General features: G+C 45.4%; 1 protein-coding gene across 6 annotated transcripts in view; it reads left to right on the plus strand.

Annotated features, from left to right (window-relative positions):
* The window catches only part of RREB1 (ras responsive element binding protein 1), a 175315-nt gene that overhangs the window by 67919 nt on the left and 87551 nt on the right, over positions 1–19845 (plus strand). The window lies entirely within an intron of this gene.

Here is a 19845-nt window from a genome sequence, read left to right on the forward strand (position 1 = left end):
GATGTCATGTTATTTGGATATTTTAGAGCAGTTATTCCCAGTTTTTTCCAATATAAGGACCTGTTTTAGTGTAAAAACTTTTTCTAGAGCAAGCATAATTTTAATTATAGATTCTGTTGGCGGGCTCTGACAAAAAATTCCTAAAAAACAGGGGCGCCTGGGTGGCTCAGATGGTTAAGCATCTGCCTTCGGCTCAGGTCATGATCTCAGGGTCCTGGGATTGACTCCAGCTCAGCAGGGACTCTGCTTCTCCCTCTCTGTCTCCCCCTGCTTGTGCACTCTCTTCTGTCTCTCTCTCTCTCTCTCTCTCTCTCTCTCTCTCTCTCTCTCTCTCTCCCCCTCTCAAATTAATAAATAAAATCTTAAAAAAAGAGAGACTCTTAAAAAAAAATTCCTAAAAACAACAGGGTTCGTGGAATTTTTCTTAGTTTATCTTAATTACAATCTTCATACCCTTACCAAATAATAGTACATACATGATTTACTTGGTTTGTAGATGCTTGATGAGCATATGAATAAGTGGACCCCCTGAAATAGCTCCCTGGAGGCACCTGCCCTAGAGGAAGATAGAGCCTACATATGAATAACTCTAAGGTCTCAGGTTAGGAAATTAATAGTTAGATCAGTCCTGAAGGGCACGTCCCCAACTCCAGGAAAAACTGTAGGTGAAAGATCTGGGGGCCATTCTATGGCAGGTTAGGAGGATGCATTTCATTCCACCTGCTCACTCCTGAAGCTTCTGGAGGTGCCAACCCAGCCTAGTTGTCATTATTTCAAAGGAAGGAATGTTGTTGGAGGAGTAAATTGAATCCGAAATACTTCAGCAGACCTTATGGCATATCTCCTGTAGCCCTTTTAATTAATTTCAGATGATCTATCAGAGAGAGGGCTGGATTTGTCGGCTAGGTGACTAGTCAGGTTCTACACCCAGCCCAGGCTTGATTACGGTTGAAGGAAAGAGGGGACACTGTATACCTCGGTTTCTCCATCTGTAAAATGGGCAGAATCTCTTTCCTTTATCATACATATGCTTAGGAGGTGACTTAATGATGCTCCCAGGCAGTGTTTTCTTTCTTTTTAATCAATAGAAGCAAACAGAGAAGGCTTTGTGAGGCTAGACGTCATTGTCCTTTCATATCCAGGAGAAGGACCATAAAACTAGGGAAATTCTGCATATCCTGAAAGCTTCTTGAAGGCCAAGCAGCATCCGGAGGACCTGCCAGTGGAGTGAGACCTTCCTCAAAAACCTGTCTCCATGCTCCTGAGGTTCCGTTTTCTTCTCTTTAAAATGAGGGTGTTAGTGGCTTAGTAATTGTTCAGTGGTGACGCCTCTTAAAACACTATTCTTGGGTTCTGACAGCAAAGTCCTTGCCTGCTTCACCCCCCAAATGCGGGTGGAAGCAGCTGCATCCTTCCTGATGTTGCTGTCTGATCAGGAGGAAAATCATCCCGAGGTTTTTCTAGGAGTTAGGGCCAGGAGCAGGTATTGTTTCAGGTTTATGTGCTATCTGTGCATTTTCAAAAAATGTTGAGTGGAATCTTCACTTCAAGCTTATATAGCCTTTTCAGGTTGCTCCAGGGAATCCTCAGGAGTGTCTTCGCAAAAGAGGGTGTACAACCAGCCCACATCCTCTGAGCCTGGGAAAGAGCAGGGTTGGTGACTTCCCAGAAAAGACTTGTATGGTGTGGGTTTTCTGCAGATAATAAAACTGGATTTTTACAAAGGAGGCAGGAAGAATTACTTTCCTTAGGTGGACTTGAGGTGGCATGTGGCTAGAGTCGCCTGAATTCAGTGACAGGTGCACGCAGCCACAGTGAGGCTTCCCCAGGACGCGGTGGTTACTTTTGATGAACAATGACCTCACAAAGGTTTCCAGGGAAAAAACCCTCCAAACATAATTTCCAGAATTCCAAAGCAATTTTACCATTCTGATTCTAAGAGAGGTTGGATTGGAAAGGGGACTGCCATCAGCACCTTCTCTTGTCTTTGTTTTATAGCTGTTAGGAACGATCGTAAAAAAAAAAAAAAAGTTGTAAATGATAACGTAAGGATTTTAGTTGAGTTTATATTGAAGTAGTTTGCTTCAGGTTTCAATGACTTGGCAATACGGAGAGAATAGTAACTAAGCCTTTCGTAAGAGATGTTATTTGAGGAGGGGTTACAAATGCATAGTCAGTTTAGGAATGCAGAAGTAATGTTTTCTCTCAACTTATCTTACTTTTTGACCAGGAGGAGAGATGATTTTTTAGGCATAAGAGTGCACCAAGTAGTGAGTAACAGTCTCTAAAGACATTTAACTCTATGAACAGAGCATACGTATCTTTATTCAAAATGAATTGAGTTCTGAACCTGATGTTGTCAAGAGTGCTTTATTATCAGGTAGCTTGTAACTACACGTCATTGATCAAACCTGTTGTGTTTCCCACAGAATTTCATTAAAAAGGTGCCCATACCCCGTAGACAAAGGGGCAGTGAAACAGAAACTTGATAGAAATACTAGGGAGGGGGATAGATAGAGCCACCGTAGCGCCTGGGCCTCCTTTCACTTCCTTTCCCAATTCTGCCCCTTTTTGAAATGTCTTCAAGAAGATGGGAGGAAGCCGCCTGCGGCTGGGGGCATCACCCTGGATGGCCGCCCTCCTCTGGATTTGGGGATGAGAGTGGCTCAGCCCTGCCAGTGCCGGCTCTTCCCACTCAGCCCTGTCCCCAGGGCTTTCTGGGCAAGCCTGGGACTTGGCAAGGGCAGGTGGGGGACAGAGAAAGCGCCTTCCTCGGGGCCTTGCCTCCTGCTGCCCGCTGGGCCACCAGGGAAGGAGCCGCAGGGCCTTCTAGAATGGGGTGCAGGCAGGGCACAGTAAGTTGGAAAGCAGAGCAGAGGTGGAGGGGCTGCAGGCAGTTAGTGTCCCGTGTGTAGACCGAGCAGCCCGGGCTCTGGTGCAGACGTTCTTGTCCGGCTGTTGGCTTTTCCTCTTCACATTTTGGCATTCAGCGATCGCATTCGATACCTCTATGGTTTGCAAATGTGAGTATGATGTGCATGTACATTTTTGGGGGATGTTGACTGGGCAATAAAACTGAGAGGCCCAAATGCTAAGAGAGCTGCTGTTTTACGGATTCGTTGAAAACTAGCCTTAACTTGGCCAAACTGTGGGAGTCATTTGCCCAGACTACTCCGGGTAATGATTTTTGCTTGGCCCGCTAAAAAACATTCCTTGCAAAGGTGCAGTATCCAATAGAGGAGTGGAAGGTTCGGGTTCTGCTTTCGCGGGAAGGAGAAGATTGGAGGCGAGGCACTTCTCTCTGCTGCCTGCCTGACTCCTCCCCTTCCTCTCCCGGGGCCCCGGGGCCACAGCTTCGGTTTTTAAGAGCCCAGGGCCTGGTGCTACGCCCAGCGGTGGTATTTTCAAGCATTTCTCAGTAGTTTTAGGATTATCAGTCATCACTTGCAGGGTTCCTCTTCATTTTCGAGGGCACCCAGTATAACCGTTTAGTTCCCTTTCAATAGCCCTCTTCACTCACTCAGGGCCCAGTCCGGAAGATTAATAATGTTCACTGATTTACTGTCGCCGCAAAAAAAAAAGCATTAGTTAATTAGACTTTTACACCTCAGTCAGATGGCATTAGACACCCTTTGTGCACTTTAACTCAAGGATGTTAAAGACCTAAATCTCGGAGAAAAAAGAAGAGAAAGAAAAAGGACAGGCACTTTTCCAGTTTAAGCTGCATGTTGGTCCATGTTAATTAGGCATTTGTCCCTTAGTCTGGAGGTGATAGAAAATGCCAGTTACTGCGGTATTTAACTGACATCAAACTCCTGTCCAAATAATTCAGTTGGGCCCAGCCTTCTCTCTTAATTGGTGGGAAGGAAAACTCCGGCACACACCCAGAATAAGGAGGAAACTGTTACTTTAACATTTAAAAATTTCATTCTGGAGGATCTGAAGAACACTTGTGTATTTTTTGTTGTCCATGTTCACTATGCAGTGGAGCTTTTTAAAAGCAGTAACAACAGAATCTCCTCTAACACTTCAGCTTACCCCCGAATGATTCGCTTTTGTCAGTCTTCGGTAAATGAAAGTTTAGTAACTGTTGTTCTCCCAAGGTCAAAACGTTATCCAGGGCCCTTATAGATTTGTAGATCTGTTTGGCACCGTTTTTTTAAAAAAAAAAAAAAAAAAGACATTTAATTTTCTAGCACATGGCCAGATCTTTGTCAATACTAGAAATTAATTAGTGGGTCACGGTGCCAAGCAGTATGCGTTTTAAAAAAAACCAATATATGGTGGCATATTAAAAGGTTGGTTTTGTAGGAATAATTAGATGAAATGTGCTCTTTGAAAAGATTTTAAGCAACTTCTTCCTGGTTGCTGGAGAAGGTAATTCTCAGTGACAAGAGTTTAGTTTACCTTATTCATGAGCTATGTAAAACAATTCCAAAAATAATGAAAAGATTTTTTTTCTAACTAGGGGTAGCCTTATTTGACTTTAAACCCTACTTGCTTCGTCTGTGGTTTGTAGCCAAAAGTTCACACGTTGGAGAGCACTTCATTTTCAGTCCTGAACTACTTTTTCGTGCACTGAATGAATGCAATATGTTAACACTCCTGTCCGGCCCAGAATTGCTCGCTGCCCCTTTGGCCTGCCTGCCTGGTACTGGCTGAAAAGGTACCATTGTTTGTTCTGCAAACACTGGGTGATGTTTGTTTCCAAGGTGACTGGTTCTATTGCTGCCCTTTAAGCAAGGGGGGGATGGGGGAGAGAGAAAGTTGGCTTTAAACACCTGAGAGCATCCTGTTTCTGGATACAGTCTGTGTGTATGTGTGTAAGTTGAAATATTATTTTAACTGAGTTAATGGGAGAAAAAAGGGATAACGTGGAAATGTGAGAAAAAGATTATCAGTAAGTTAAAAAAGATCAGTTAAGTTTTGATATTGAACTCTGTCCTTAGAGCAGATGTCATGGTAAGAATGTTAGAATTAAAGGTCTGATCAGAAAGAAATGAAACGAACTGTTTTTACATTTGGAAAAGTAGAGTCAAGGGAAGAAAAAATATTTTAGATGATAACCGTGGAAATGTTAACTTTATGTTTGCATGAAATAGTTCTTTAGTGTAATCCATAAGCAGCTATTCAGATGAATAAGAGTTTAAGAAAAACTGGTTATTGACCAGGTAGGTAGGCCTTCAGAAACAAGTAAGAGAATATGAGATACAAAGAGGTGGGTTCATTTTTAGGTTCTGTAAGAAAAAAAAAAGAAAAGAAAAATGTTAAATAGTTGAAGTTTATTTGTGTCAGAAATTTTCCAAGAAGGTAATAGATTAAAAGCATCTTTGGTGGTATATAATTGACTTACTCATCAGTGAGACATTTCTAGTACAAATGAGAAGGAAAAGAAAATGATTACTCCCTTCTTGGTCCCCCCACCCCCTCTTTTTTTGTTTTATTGTACATGGATGCTGTTAACAGAACTTTGCCTTTTCACTCCTATCGGGTTTAGTACAGTTCATGCACAGGTTTCAGTAAACATTAACTACTTTTATCAGGACTTGCAGTGTGCTGAATGGTTAGCAAAGAGAGTGTACTGCAAGAGACAGATGAAAATGAGAGAGTCCAAGGTCACATGGATGTTGAATTTTTAGAAATTATTGAGAATTTAGGGAGAAGACCTCCAGTTTCATATTTTAAATATCCTCTAGTTATGTGGGCCTAAGACGAGGCTACTTTGCCTAGTGTTTCTAGTACTAGGGTTAAAACAGATTTCTTCAGATGCTCCCCCTGAACAGCAGGCAAATGATTTTAAAACATTGTTTTTACTTTGATTAAAAAAAAAAAAAGAAAAGAAAGAAAGAAAAAAATCTCGGCTTGATTCAGGACTGCCTTCTAGGATGAAAGTTTCAAGGTCCCAGCAGTGAAGTACTATAACATTTATCACGGTGATTCTTAAGATCTCTTTCGATTTTATGGGGGTTTCTTTTTTCCTTTCTCAAAGATTATTTGGGATTGATTGCCCTCAGATAGATAACCAGTTTCGTTCCTGGAGTTAGCACATTAAGTCATAAACCAAGCGCTAGGATGAAATACTGCCAAATAGAGACTAAACATATTCTTTACAGAAATCATGTAATATTATACAACTTTTGCTTCCCTGCATCCTTTTCAAAAGCAGGAACGTGACTTGTGCTTTTCTAAAGGACATGAATGTTTTTTTTAAATTACTGACAATAAAAATTGTCTTCCTGGCCCTTCAAGTGTAGCGTGCATGGAAGCAGCCTAGTAAAGTTGGCCCCGGGGGCATCGTGTCCGGCTGCGTCGCGGCACGGTCGCCGCTGCGTCCGCCCGGACCGCGACGGCAGAGCCCCGTGCAGGGTAGGGCTGCGGGGAGAACACCCGAGCCGCCCGCCCCCCGCCGGCCGCACACCCGAGTTCGTGCGGCCGGGTGTCGGCTGCGCTCCCGTGGCGGGCGGCAGCGGGCGTGCGGCGGCGGAGCGGGTGGGCGGCCGGCTGGGGGCCGGGGAGGGGCCTGGGAGAACGCGCGGGCGGAAGGCGGCCTGGGCACGCCGCCCCTTCTCTCGGCGGACGAGCCTTTGTGCGCCGGAGAAGCCGTCTAAGCCGAAGGGTGTTCGCACGGCTGAAAGCGCGTCCGCTGTCGTCCCGGGGGACCCGCCCGTGCCCTTCCCCGCCGAGTGCAGCGAGTGGGAAGCAGACGGGGGCCGGCGGGGGTGACCCGGCGGGGGCGCGGGTCCAGCCCGGGCCCTCTCGGGCCGCCCGCCCCACCTCGGCGCCCGCGCTGGGCGGCCCTGTGAGCGGGCCGCGCGGCCGTCAGTCAGGGCGGCGGGCACCGATTGGCCGGGCGGCCGGCGGGGGGCGGGGCTCGGCCCGGCCTTCCCGGTGGGCGGTGCCGGCGTCGCTTCCAAGAAGACCTTGACGCGTTCTCCTCGGCCCGCGACGGCCCAAGCAGCAATTTAATGAACAACCAGAGACCTTCAAAGAGGCCGTGTAGTAATTGAGCTCGTTTTTTGAAAAGTGAATTCCTCTCAGGAAGAGGTTAGAAAGTGTGTGCTCTCTGTGCGAAGTCCTCCCCCCCTTTTTTTTTTGTTTAATTTGAGGCCATTTAGCCTGTAACCGCTTTAAATTTTCAGAAGTTATGCATAGGCGTGAGCTTGCCCACTTGCATTTTCTACTTACTTCCCAGAACAAGCCCCCGTTAACACACTTGGTATACCTGATGGCTCTTTGTAAATGAAAGCAGCATGTAGCTCGAAAATTACCTGCAGCCTGTCTTCACAGAGAGGAGGTGTGCAGACATTATAGGTAGCGGACCTTGGAACTGGGAGAAGGAGCGAGTGGAGGAGACAGGAGAGGGGAGAACGTTCGCCGAGCCTGGAAGCAGGACGGCTCCTGGTCCTTTTCTGTCCTTTCCCGCTGAGTGTTGGGCAACTGTTCTCTCTCCAATGTGACCTGCCTTCTGAGAATGGAGGCGGAGGGGCAGAATGCAAGCAAGCAGGGGACAAGTGGCTTCAGGTTTTAAAACTCAGTTACTGCCCTCTCCTGAGAGCCCCTCTCTCCTCCCCCTCCTCCCTTCATAATCAGCCTGTCGATGATAATGAGGCCATTCAGCTGGGATGCAGTTTCTTGATGTTCTGTACTGCAAGTGCATGACCGCTGACGACAACAGGTGGTTTGGAGACCATCAGCCTTGCTTCTGATGGGTGAAGGCCGCCTGCTGCCAAGGCGCCCTGCTGAGTGTGCCCTGAGCTGGCACAGTGGGTGATGCACATGGCTCTGCCTGCTCCTTCGTGTCATGTGGCTGGGCAGAACCCAAAGTGGCCGGCTCGCTGCCCCCACACCACGAGCCGTACCTGGTGACTCACATTGCTCAGTCTCTCCACTTGGAGACTTGTCTTCGTTTTTGGCGTGTTGTCCTCGGTGATCCCTCTTCCCTGGGCTGCAGCATCCAACACAGTGATTCTTAAACCGGAGGGAAAACTTTTCCCTAACACACATGCCACGGCTCACCCGTCACAGGTCTGGGGTAAGGCTGGGGCTTGGCCTTGCGAATATCTTCCCAGCTGATTCTAATGAATTCCCCTCATAATTAACATTCAAAACTGTATTTATAAACAGGTTACTTTTATATTTATGGCTGATGAGACAACTGAATACATTTGAGCCACTGGGAATTTAAAAAAATATAAAAATAGGAAATGATATATAAACCTTGAAATTCTCCCATCCGATGCTTGCTTGTTGCATCCCTGAGTTTCCTATTAAGGCAGGTATTGTACCTGTGTTAGAACCCTGATAGGCCGTCTGCACTGGCAGGTGTAAATGCTACTAATTAATTTTTTAAGAACTTGGCACTCTGACAATTATCAGGATGCTGAGTAGCTGGTACCAGATGTTTCTTTTGTTAAGGCCACGGAGAGGCAGTGTCACAGGTAATAGGCTCTGGACGTTTAATCCCTTGGTCTGAGGCTGTGGATTTTGTCGATGCTGAATATTTTCTTTTAAAAAGGGTGCAGGAGGATGTACGGTCTGGTTTCTACTCATCCTCCCTCCACCCCCCTCCACGCCCCCACAGCTCTGGTAGATCATCTTATGTAGAGGTGTTTACTCAATTATCTTTAGGCCCAACTCTTTTTAGAAGAGAGTAAATGGTACTTTGGGACTTTTTATCTAGATCCTCTTGCTCACCATTTTGCCACAGCTGAAGGCACAGCCTGTGCCTCTAACTGAATTCAATCCTTCTTCAGTCTTTTAACTGTGGAACAACAGGAGAGTCGGCCGCTCATCATTTCATGTGCAGACTTTACAGCCTCTGAACAGCTTCTGCTTACGCAGTTCATGAATGCACCATTTGTTGTTTGGAGCACAACTGTTAGATACAACTGGACTTGCAGCCCGCCCTGCCCGTGATCAGAGTGCATCACTGCGGCCTTCCCCCCCCCTCTTTTCTTTCCTCTTTTTTTTTTTTTTTTGGTTTCTGCGTAAGCCCGATTTTTGCTTTAAATACCACCATTTTGTCCACAGTACCATTTTTTTGACCCAACTTACCTAAGTTTCAGAAATAAGGTTTAATTTGCTCAGACTGTTAGTATAGGGATACTGAATAAGTGCAAGTGTTTCACTTTATTAAAGGAGGAGGTTATTTTTGTGGCTTGGTTTTGCATATATGCTTTTTTAAAAATAATCTCAAAGAACCACGTCACCTTGAAATTTTAGATTGCATTGAAGTTAGAAAGTTTAGGTTTTTCCTAGGTCATTTTAGTTCCTTCTTTTTAAGCTTTTTACACAGTCTCTTTGTCATCAGGAATTGTCTTCAATTGAGAATTTTTTTTTTTTAAAGATTTTATTTATTTGAGAGAGAGAGAATGAGAGATAGAGAGCACGAGAGGGAAGAGGGTCAGAGGGAGAAGCAGACTCCCTGCTGAGCAGGGAGCCGATGTGGGACTCGATCCAGGGACTCCAGGATCATGACCTGAGCCGAAGGCAGTCGCTTAACCAACTGAGCCACCCAGGCGCCCTTCAATTGAGAATTTAAGAGAAGCTGTCAAAACCACAAACTCTCCAACGTGGTTTTTGGAGTATTGGAATATCATCTTTACAAATAATTGTTTATCATTCTTTTCTCCTCTTGAAACTGGGTCCCATCCAAAAATGATACCATTAATGTTAAAGTTTTCATTTTTGCTTTGTTTCTCTCACATATATAGATTCTTTGGCCCTATAATTATATATGTGTTATACTGTGTATATAGATACATTGATCTTATGCCTTTATATTTTATTGAATTGTATTTTAGTTAGAAGTGTGTATTGACATTTTTTTGCTGCGCTTTACATAGTTAAGAACTGGGGCCAAACTGTTACTTCTGACTGCTGTTAGGCCCTGCTCTGGCTCAGGAGACAAATTTCTGTTAAAACAGCAAACATCCTACAACAACCAGCTCTATAAGCCTCTGCATCCTGGAGCTCCCAAAATTGAAAGTCATTTGCTGAAAATGAAGAAGCTTTCTGTAGTTGAATTTTAAAGTAGATGTTCAGGTTTTAAGGAATATGTTCAGTTGTTGTCTTTTGAAGAGGTTCTGGAGGCCCAGGATCGTGTTTGTGTTTTTGTTAAAATTGAGACCTACAAACATGTTTGAGGGAAACAGTGTACTCTTTTGTGAGACTCATGCTTTCCTTTCCATCTCACTATTTAGAGGGGGGAGATCTTTCCCTTTGTGAAGATTAAGTCCCCCACCGGAAGAGTCCTTATGGTCCCTTGATGTAAAGACTAAGCAGTGACAAGTTCTGGGGAAAGTGAGCCCAGGTTTTACTGCTTCCAAAAGCAGTTCTGTCAACCCTGAGTCTGCTCTTAACTTTTAGAGCGCTTTCCATACGCTGTCCTGCAGTTTTCAGGCTTGATTTTGACCTGCACCCTTAAGCTGGGTAAACTTCATTGGACTTTTCTGCCTGTACCACGGTTTCTTGACTGCTCCTCTCCTATGATTAATGTGTGTTGCTTAAAATGGCATTTGAAACATCACCAGGTATTTTCACCAGGTAGAAACTGCTTTTCCTGTGTCAAAACAACCAGTGTGGCTTAGCTGATGCTTCTGTTGCTAAGCAGGTAAATTGCAGGCTGTCTGTTAACCCTGTAAATGCCCAGTGTCAAGCATAAAACAAGAAGAGGGAAAACCAAGGAGGTGATGCTTCCTTCTTACATAGGGCTTTGTTCAGGTGCATGACATCTGGGCCTAGCTCACCCCAGCCTCCGCTTACGGGTTGTCAAGGACCCCGCCTCGACTTTTGTATTTTTGAGGGGAAGAGGAGAGGGGTAGGAGGTGGGGAGGGCTGAAAAGCTGGTAGTATCCAGGAAGATGACGGCCCAAGGAGCTGGTAGTGAAGGTGTCACCGTGTATGATAAAAATTATAGGCTTCAGTCCAGTCAGTAATGGCTTTAGCTTTTTTCTTTGGGACTTTTCCCTGCACGTCTGCCTTAAATTACAGTATGGCTGTGGGGAAAAGAAGAGGAAAGAAAGGGGTTGCTGTTTGCATCCATTTGCCAGAAAGGAGTTAACAGAACATACCGCAGAACAGGTTGGGCAAGACTGTTAAAGCCAGTGATGAAGCCTTCCTCCCTCTCTCTCCCCCCTCTTCTCTCTCTCTCTCTCTCTCTCTCTCTCTCTCTCTCTCTCTCTCTCGTTCCAATCCCGTTCTCCCTTTTCTCTCCCAGGACTTTAAAACATCTTCAGATTATCCCCTACTCCCCCCCCCCCCCGCCCTGACCCCTCCCCACATCAGCGTCTGGGTTTCCCTCTCCAGGGCAGAACATTTGATGTGATGAAAATACTTTGTGGAAATGAGGAGCCTGTGGGAGAGGCCTCAGCCATGCCAGCCATTTTTTGAGAAATCGATGGCGCGCTTGTCTGTGCCCTTCGCCATGTAACATAGGCCCCATTCAGCGGACACATTCTTCTGTATGCATTTATGCCTCTGTGGGACAGCAGGGTGGGCGGCCTGTGGGGGACCATGGGGCCCGGGGGGGGGGGGGTGAGGTCGGAATGGAGATGTGGGAGATGTGGAGGGCAGCGAGGGAGGGACCCTGTGCTCTGAGTGCCAGGAAGTCATGAGACATTGCTTCTGGAAGCATCTGAAGTTTGCTTGGATTTAGGGGATGGGATCGCTCGTGGCCATAAATGCAGAGAAGCCGAGCTCTTGCAAGGCCAGCTCTGGTCTGATATAAGTTCTGCGTGGTGTTTGTATCTAATCCCTCCGTAAACATACCATATATAGTCATGCTTGAGCTCACTATAACACACATCGCCGGGGAACCTCTCCTAATGCACAGATCCCCGGGCACTTAGAAGCAGGCTCAGGCTATTTCTGGAGTGGCGTGGCTTTTTCTTTTTCTTTCTTTCTTTCCTTTCTTTCTTCTTTTTCTTTCTTTCTTCTTTTTCTTTCTTTTTTTCTTTTCTTTCTTTTTCTTTTTCTTTTTTGGAGAGAGGAGGAAGGGGGATTTTTTTTCCTTCTTCACACTGTTTGAAACATGTTTCTGATCCTCCTGTGTCTGGCACCCTGAACACTGAAGAAACTGTACTGTCACATGAGAAACAGAATTCGCTTTGTACATCTGTTTAAGCACAAAAACCTGCCTTTCCTTAGTATCTTTAACACCACACACGTTTTGTGTTTTATGGGTGCCGGCCTTCAGCGGTTTGTTTTTGGAGCATCTTGTAACACCGTGGCGGGGGGGGGGGCTCTCCCCTGTACCAGGTTACTTGGCGGCCCGCGGAGGGGGGGGCTCTCCCCTGTACCGGGTTACTTGGCGGCCCGCGGAGGGGGGGCTCTCCCCTGTACCGGGTTACTTGGCGGCCCGCGGAGGCGGGGGGAGGCTCGCCCCTGTACCGGGTTACTTGGCGGCCCGCGGGGGGGGGCTCTCCCCTGTACCGGGTTACTTGGCGGCCCGCGGCGGGGGGGCTCTCCCCTGTACCGGGTTACTTGGCGGCCCGCGGAGAAGGTGCTGTGGAGCCCTCCTGCTTCCTGTCCGGATCCTCCCTGCGCTGTCCTCCTGTGTTCCACCTTCGGATCTCCAGGGCAGAGAGCACGCAGTTCTCCACAGACCTCAGGGCAGCCGTTTCCCACTTGGCAGGGCCGGGTCTGTGGGGCAGAGCAGAGAGGAGCCGGGAAGAAGAAAGAAATGCAGTGGGTTTGTTTTTTCCCCTTGGAATACCTAGGACACAGCCCTTCAGCTTGTTGGAAGGGAACAGTGGGAGGCATTTGTGGTTCAGATAAGATACCTCTTCCTCTTCTTTTCTTTTCCTTCTTTCCCCCCCCCTTCCCCCAAAGGCTGTTGCTTTTCTTCTCCGGCCACGTGTATAGATAACCCTGGAAAGAAAGGTGTTTTGCCATGCTGGGATATTTGGATATTCTGCATAAAGAGACAAGATGGGCACTTTCTTTGCCTTGTTTTCTGTCATTGGCTTCATCATAGTGAATTATATCTGACTGTGTGACAGTTAATTGTACCATCCTTCCCGTTTCTTAAGCTGATAAGCCCCTTTCTGTCTGTCTCCATCAAGCCTCTTTGTTTGAGAAGTTCCTAATGCAGTACAGGAACAAAGTGTCAGTTTTCTTATTTACTGAAGTCTCTAAAGCACATTTATTATGCTCTTTATCCTATCTTTTTTTAGAACTTTATTCCTTTAGCTTCTACAATTGAATTGGACAAGTGACTGATAAATTAAAACTTCCTTAAAAATATCAGTGAGTCCAGAAAAAAATTAAAAAAAAAATTTTTAAGGCTGTGTGTATTTACTTCAAACTATTAACAGTGCTTGGTAGATAATGTTCGGAGTAAGACACAGGTTCTTCCAGAGTACCAGTTGCCCAGAGGGAAACAGCAATTGATTAGCTAGCTAGTATTCAGTCAACTTAAAAGTAATATATCACTTGTGTGGAGGTCACTTATTTGGCATTCTTAAAGTCCAGAATATTCAGCATGTGAGAGAGGGAGAACAAGGTTGGTAGGGGAATGGGTTATGCAAAATAAAACTTTCAAAGCCATGCAGGTGTAAGAAGTCTTGGTACTAACACTCCTCTCCTTGAATCGTGATGATCCTCTAGGTCTGCACCTTAGCATTATTTATTCCTAATGTAAGTATGGCCCTGACCACCTTGTCTCCCATTTTCTCCCATTTTCAAGTCAACAGCAAATTAGAGGCCAAAGTTGGTGCTTGGGGGTGGAGAAAAGCCATCAGAAGGAAACCCATTGACAGCCCCAAGAAAGGATGTCAGCAAATGAGCAGAAGAATTCAAACAGCATGGCTGGTTACCCTTGGGGGAAACTGGGCATCACGAACAGAGGAGAGTCTTCTGTGTTATTTCTTATAACTGCGTGCGCATCCATGATGATCTCAATGAAAATTTCAGTTAAGAAAAAAGCATGGCCGACTGAGGCCGTGCGGTACAGGGGCAGAAATGAAATAGGGGGGATGTTACGCTAGTTTCCGAAGGCACCTTGTGTAATGGTTGTTCACTGTAATGATCCTGAGTCATCGCCCAAAAAAGTTACATTAATCATAACGTTGATTCACCATGCTCTGCCTAAGGAGTTGGGGAAGTTTGAAAGATACTTCAGAGTGATTTACACCCAGGAGTTTTATATGGAAAATTAATTTCTGAATACTTCCCCCTCTAGCTCCCCTCAGTGATATGCAGCTCCTTTATGAGTTAACATGAAGTGTTAGGATAAGCCTTCTAGTATATTCATGGATGTACTAAAATAGTATTTATTTTGCCTAAATGTTGGCAGGGGCGGGAGGGGCGCGATGCATTAGCAGAATCAGATGATGCCCAAATACCATTACTAGCTTGTTCATCTGTATTTTTTGTTGTTGTTACAGTTCCATGTTTATTGCAGTTATTTATAATAGTAGGAGAACCTAAATGTCCATCTCCGGAACAATGAATGAAGAAAATGTGGTGTATATATAAGATGGAATTATTCATCTGTATTCTTAATGTGAAGTGTTCTTCTGTATTTTTAGCTGAAATAATACAGAAAATGTCATGGATTTTTTAAAAGCTGATGATAAGAAAAGAACCCTCTATCTGGTGTGTGCCAGAGAAGTCCTAGGTACCCAGGGAGACTGGTAGTTTCTGTAAAAAAGGAGTTCCAATGACTTTTTGTCTGTTTTTATGAGTCTGCTTTCATTTTATTCATTATTCTTCCATAGTTCATGTCTGTGCTCAGAAATGATCGTGTCAGCTAGAGCAGTGTCTGCATGGCTCTTTTGGCCAGGAGGAATAATCCTAATTTGAAAAACTAAATTGCCAGTGATGATTCTGTCTTTTAGGTTATTTGTTAATTTCCTTCCTCTCTGTAGTGCCATTTTGCAGATGGAGACTACTGTGTGGCACTCCATGGTGGTACACCAAAAATCTCTCTTGGTATTGTTAAGAATTTGGGGGACATTTTCATGAAAATCCCAGGATTCAAAAGCCCCCAGGGCAGCTAATTACCTTGTAATGGTTCTCAAGCATTTTGATTTTTATCTGTATATGATGTGTTGCTGGGGCCTAAGTTTTAATAATCATACTCCTAAGTGCATTTAAGTTAGCTTCTAATAGTAGTAGATTTAAGTCTTTTGTGCATTTAGATTTGCTGTAGTACAGTTAACATGAGTAAGGTTGGTATAACCTTTTCTGCTTCTGGATCAGATAGGCTTCGTGAGTTTTGTTTTGCTAAGAGAAATTATTCCCTTTGAAAATGTAATTAGTTTTGTAACTTGGTCTTCTGAGTATCCATGGAAACTATACTTCCTGATTGCCACGCTGAAGGTGGAAAGTATTCTCTTACGGGTAGACGTTTGTGACTCTGTCAGGGAAGGGAAATAACATGTACGTGAACTTCATATAATAAGAATTAGTTCTCTGGATGTGAGATCTGCTCACAGCAGATGGAAAAGTAAAAGCCATTACTTCCCCGGAAGCAAGGAGCAGGTCTTTGTGCTGACTTTTTGGGTGGAGACCGAGCAGGAGGGGTGTGGCACAAGGTAGAAGGGCTGGTGTCTTGTTCTGTGTGATTGAACCTGTGAAGCGAGGCGGAGCTCCCTGCACGGCTTAGTTGGAGATGATGTGCTCACAGCATCCTCTGAGTGGGCGGGCCTCAAGGACAACTGTGGCGAGGTTGGGACTGAGGAGCTGGAGGCACCAGGGAGGGAAACCTCCAGGCCTAGATTGGAACAGCTGCTGGTTGCCTTGAAATGAGCCTCCATGAATCACGGGCTCCCAGAACTCATCTGTGGGTCTGGAGGCTGAACGGAAGAAGGAAGGGGGCAGCTCTCAGTTAATACTCTGACGCCCCCAGAGCACAGAAATTTGGGCAGTTACTAGCATCTCAGCCCATAATGCTCATTGTTTGTTTAAAAGTGTTTCCCCTTCACATAATCCTAATCTTTTATTTCAAGTAAATGCTGGAGGGGGGGCTGTGTCTGCTTTAAAAGCTGGCTGACTAAAATGGCTTTTGTTGGACATTGAGTTATTTATGGGGGAGGCAGTGGTGAGACCCAAAGAGGAGAATTTGATCAATTGATTTCAGGTTGTTGGAGGATTGAAATGAAACTTGATTGCTGGTCTTATCCAGGATTTCGAGATTTCAAGGAAAAGTGGACAATGCCTGCTTTTATCGGAGGGATTTGAGCAGTCATATGATCAGCAGACCAGCCCCCAGGAGCAGCAAGCAGCAGTTTCCCTGCCGAGGAGTCTGTGGAGAGAGGGAACTTCGGGGTGCAGGGGCTGTGCTGGTTTGGGAGTCCTTTAGCCAACACTGGGTTGGGTCATGGCCTAGGTGCTCATAAAAGTTGCACATCGCAGGGATGCGCATTTGTAAAGCCCAAGATTTCTTGAGGTGCCAAGCTGGAGAGGCAACAGCAGTGAGAGCAGAGGGGAACAGCTTTGCTGGTGAGCACCCTGCAGTTCCCTGTGTGGAGGGGGAGGTGGCCGCCAGGCTGGGGCGGCAGGCTGGAGAGAACCATCTTGTTAAAAGCAAATAACACTCACATGTCCTCACACAGGGACAATGTGTAGAAGTCTGCAGCCACAAACCTCTTAAGTAAATGGAAAGGGGCTTCTGGCTGTACGCAGCATAAGGTTTATAAACACCACAGGAACTGACTTGGAGCTTGATTCTCTCAGCTCAAGCCTGACTGTGGAAGAAAGAAACTGAGCAAGTTAGACTCCAAAAATCACATGAGATCGCTTTTATATGGCTTTCATTTTCTAAACGGGGCTGTTCCTATTATGTTTCTCTCATAGACGTGCACGCAGTAACTCTGATTTGAGGACACGGTAGGAACGTCATAAAATCAACTTGCTAAATTAATAGGGGTTTCCAGGGGTCTTCCAGGAGAGTACTAGCAAGATGTGATGCTGACTTCCTTTAGCTCTGTGATTGTTAATAAATCCATCTATCCTCAAACTGCACATTATTCCTGTTCTCTCTGATGTCCTAATGGAGTGTCCCCCAGTGTTGGCTCCTTAATGAAAAGTGAAGAAGTAACCGTTTTAGGGTCAATGTGAGACTTTCTCAGTTTCTCTAATGTCTTAAAGGTAATGTGTCATACAATTTTTTTTTTAAAGGGATGTTTAAGTTTTCAGGTTTTTATTTTTTAAAATGACTTTTTCATATCTTCTGAAAGAAATGAAAAAAGAAAGAAAAATCCATTCACCAAAAAACCCAACAGTTTGCCGGATAGCTTTGAGTGTTGGGGACTTTTTATTATTTTCAACTCTGATTTTATTTTTTTTTTTTAATTTTATTTATTTATTTGAGAGAGAGAGAGAGAGAAACAGCATGAGAGGGGAGAAGGTCAGAGGGAGAAGCAGGCTCCCCGCTGAGCCGGGAGCCCGATGTGGGACTCGATCCCAGGACTCCGGGATCATGACCTGAGCCGAAGGCAGTTGCTTAACCGACTGAGCCACCCAGGCACCCTCAACTCTGATTTTAAAGCCGAGTTATAATATGTGACCAAATGTATTACATGAGTGTTTACCTCCTCCCCCCACCCCCCACCCCCCGTTTTGGCCACATGGAAGTACCTAAAGAGATGGAATGTGCCACACCCCAAGAATGAGGCACTCTAGGGGCCTGGGAACTTGAGAAGACCAGAAGAAGCAGGATCTGTTCATCTCCAGCTTGGCCTCGCCTGTGCTAAGTGGGGAGCAGAGAGCCACTGAGCTCCTTCAGGATGAGTTTTAAAATGTGTGTGTGTGTGTGTGTACACCCAGAGGGGTGGTTCTCCTGCCCTCTGTAGAAAGAGTGAGGGAGAATTCTAGCCAGAAGTCCCCCCACCTTTGAGACCAGTTTTAGATCCCACCCAGCTGAGCTTGTCCTCACAGAGGACCCTCCAGAGAAGTGCTGGTTTTTTTTGCTCTTTGGACCAGGAAGGGCTCATGTGATTCTATTACCCATTTTTAAATTCTCTCTCCCCAATTTTTTTTTTTAAGTTTGTGTATTTCGTAAATGTTCTAGCTCTCGTTGTTGAGTTCTAGATTACGCTTTGTTTCGGTTGTGTGCGTGTCTGGCATTTTTAGGAGATGAGAATTTTTATGTTTGATTCCACATTGTCCAAAAGGTTGTATATTGTGGGCAGCTCCTTAATTTGCCTGTTAAATTGCTCATTTTCCTAGGTTGACTAGAAATGATTTTTTTTTTTCTTTTAAGAGTTGTTTTGTGGTTAAATGGTGATGCTTTTACCTTAAAGAGATCACCATCTTTCATTTGGGCAAAATACATTATCAGTTCACACATGATTTAATAAATAAAACTGAAACCCTTTCCTCTTGGCCTGCCTTTTAGAATCAAGGGATTCCAGGAGTGTGAGTGTGTGCATATTTGTTTCATGGGGCTCTTGATCTGAATCCTCCAGTGTATTTACTGTCCACATTTTCAGTACTTGTTAGCATAGTTAGCTTTCTAAATTGTTGGCAACTGTTACATAATCATGTTGCGATGAAGAATTTTTAAATTTAGTGAGAAAGAGATCCCAAATGGGAGGTTAAAAAAAAAAAAAACAAAACAAAACTCCCCTATTTTGATGAATTGTAGTGAAGGACAATAAGGTAGAAATCCTAGCTAACTGACTTTATCATAAAAGACCTCACATCTGTGTTTGATAGGTGGTACTTAAGCCAGATGTGGACGTTCTTTTCATAACGATTTGTCTTAGGTTAGGCTCAGCTGTGCTGAAGCATGAAACAACCTTAAAATCTCAGTGGCTCAACCCGTGAGCCGTCATTTCTTGTTCATGTGAGATTGGCGCAGGTCTAGCAGCTTCCTGGCAGATCCAGGCCGCGCTCATCTTCTAGCTGCCCTGGCGGCCCTGGGAAGGCAAGAGCTCTCGGGTCACACGGCAGTATTAAAGAGCTTCAGCCTGGAAGGGATGCGCGGCATCTTGGCTCACAGCCCATTGGCCAGAACTTGTCATGGGCTCAGCTACATGCCCCGCAGAGGTGTAGGGGTGCCGGGCAACATGGATGAGTGCATGGCCGTTCTCTGAGCGGGACGCTTCTTTGCTACAGGCGTGTTTGCCACTCTCCTTTCTTATTTTATCTCCTTAAAGCTTACTGTGCACATACATAAACTAGGTAAGGCTTAGGCCCCGAAACGTGGAGCAGAAGAAGTTAACTGTGCCTCCGAGTGGTAGCTCTCCCAAGTGTGATCCCCAGGGTAGCAGCATCAGCATCACCTGTGAACTTGTTCGAAATGCAGAAACTTGGGCCCCACCCCAGACCTCATGAATCAGAAATTCTAGAGAGGGTCCCCAGACCTCTGTGACAGTAAGCTCTGTAGGTTCATGCTCAAGTTTGAGGACCATTGCCCTGCATGAATGGAATGTCTTTGGCACCTGTTGAACTGATAATTAGTGCATCAACCTTGGCATGCCGATGTGGCCTTGCTAGTTAGTGTATTTGTGCAGTAAACCTATGCTCAGGGGTGAGCGCCTATATGATAATAGCAAGCACCTAGAGAGTTGGCAGGATATGTCCACAGACCCTGTTTAAGCACTTAGCAGATAGAACTCAGACGTTCTTCACAACAACCATCAGATGAGGAGACTGAGGCAGAGGGAGGTTCCATAACCGTCTCAGGGCAGTGTCACAAGGTCAAGCCACATACCACGGCCGGCAAGCGGAAGAGGCGGGATTTGAACCCAGGAAATGTGGCTGGTGAGTCCACTCCTTAACCGCCCTGCAGTTCTGCTGGCTGATCTCCGGGTGGTAACCCACCAGGCCCTGCGGTGGCTCTTCTCTTTTTCTTGGAGACAGTGTGTCAGAATTAACAGGAAGTGTGGCGTGTCG

The sequence above is a fragment of the Eumetopias jubatus genome, unplaced genomic scaffold (assembly GCF_037043125.1).
Source record: "Eumetopias jubatus isolate StellerSeaLion01/CBP00866 unplaced genomic scaffold, mEumJub1_p1.0 scaffold_6, whole genome shotgun sequence".
Taxonomy (NCBI): Eukaryota; Metazoa; Chordata; class Mammalia; order Carnivora; family Otariidae; genus Eumetopias; species Eumetopias jubatus.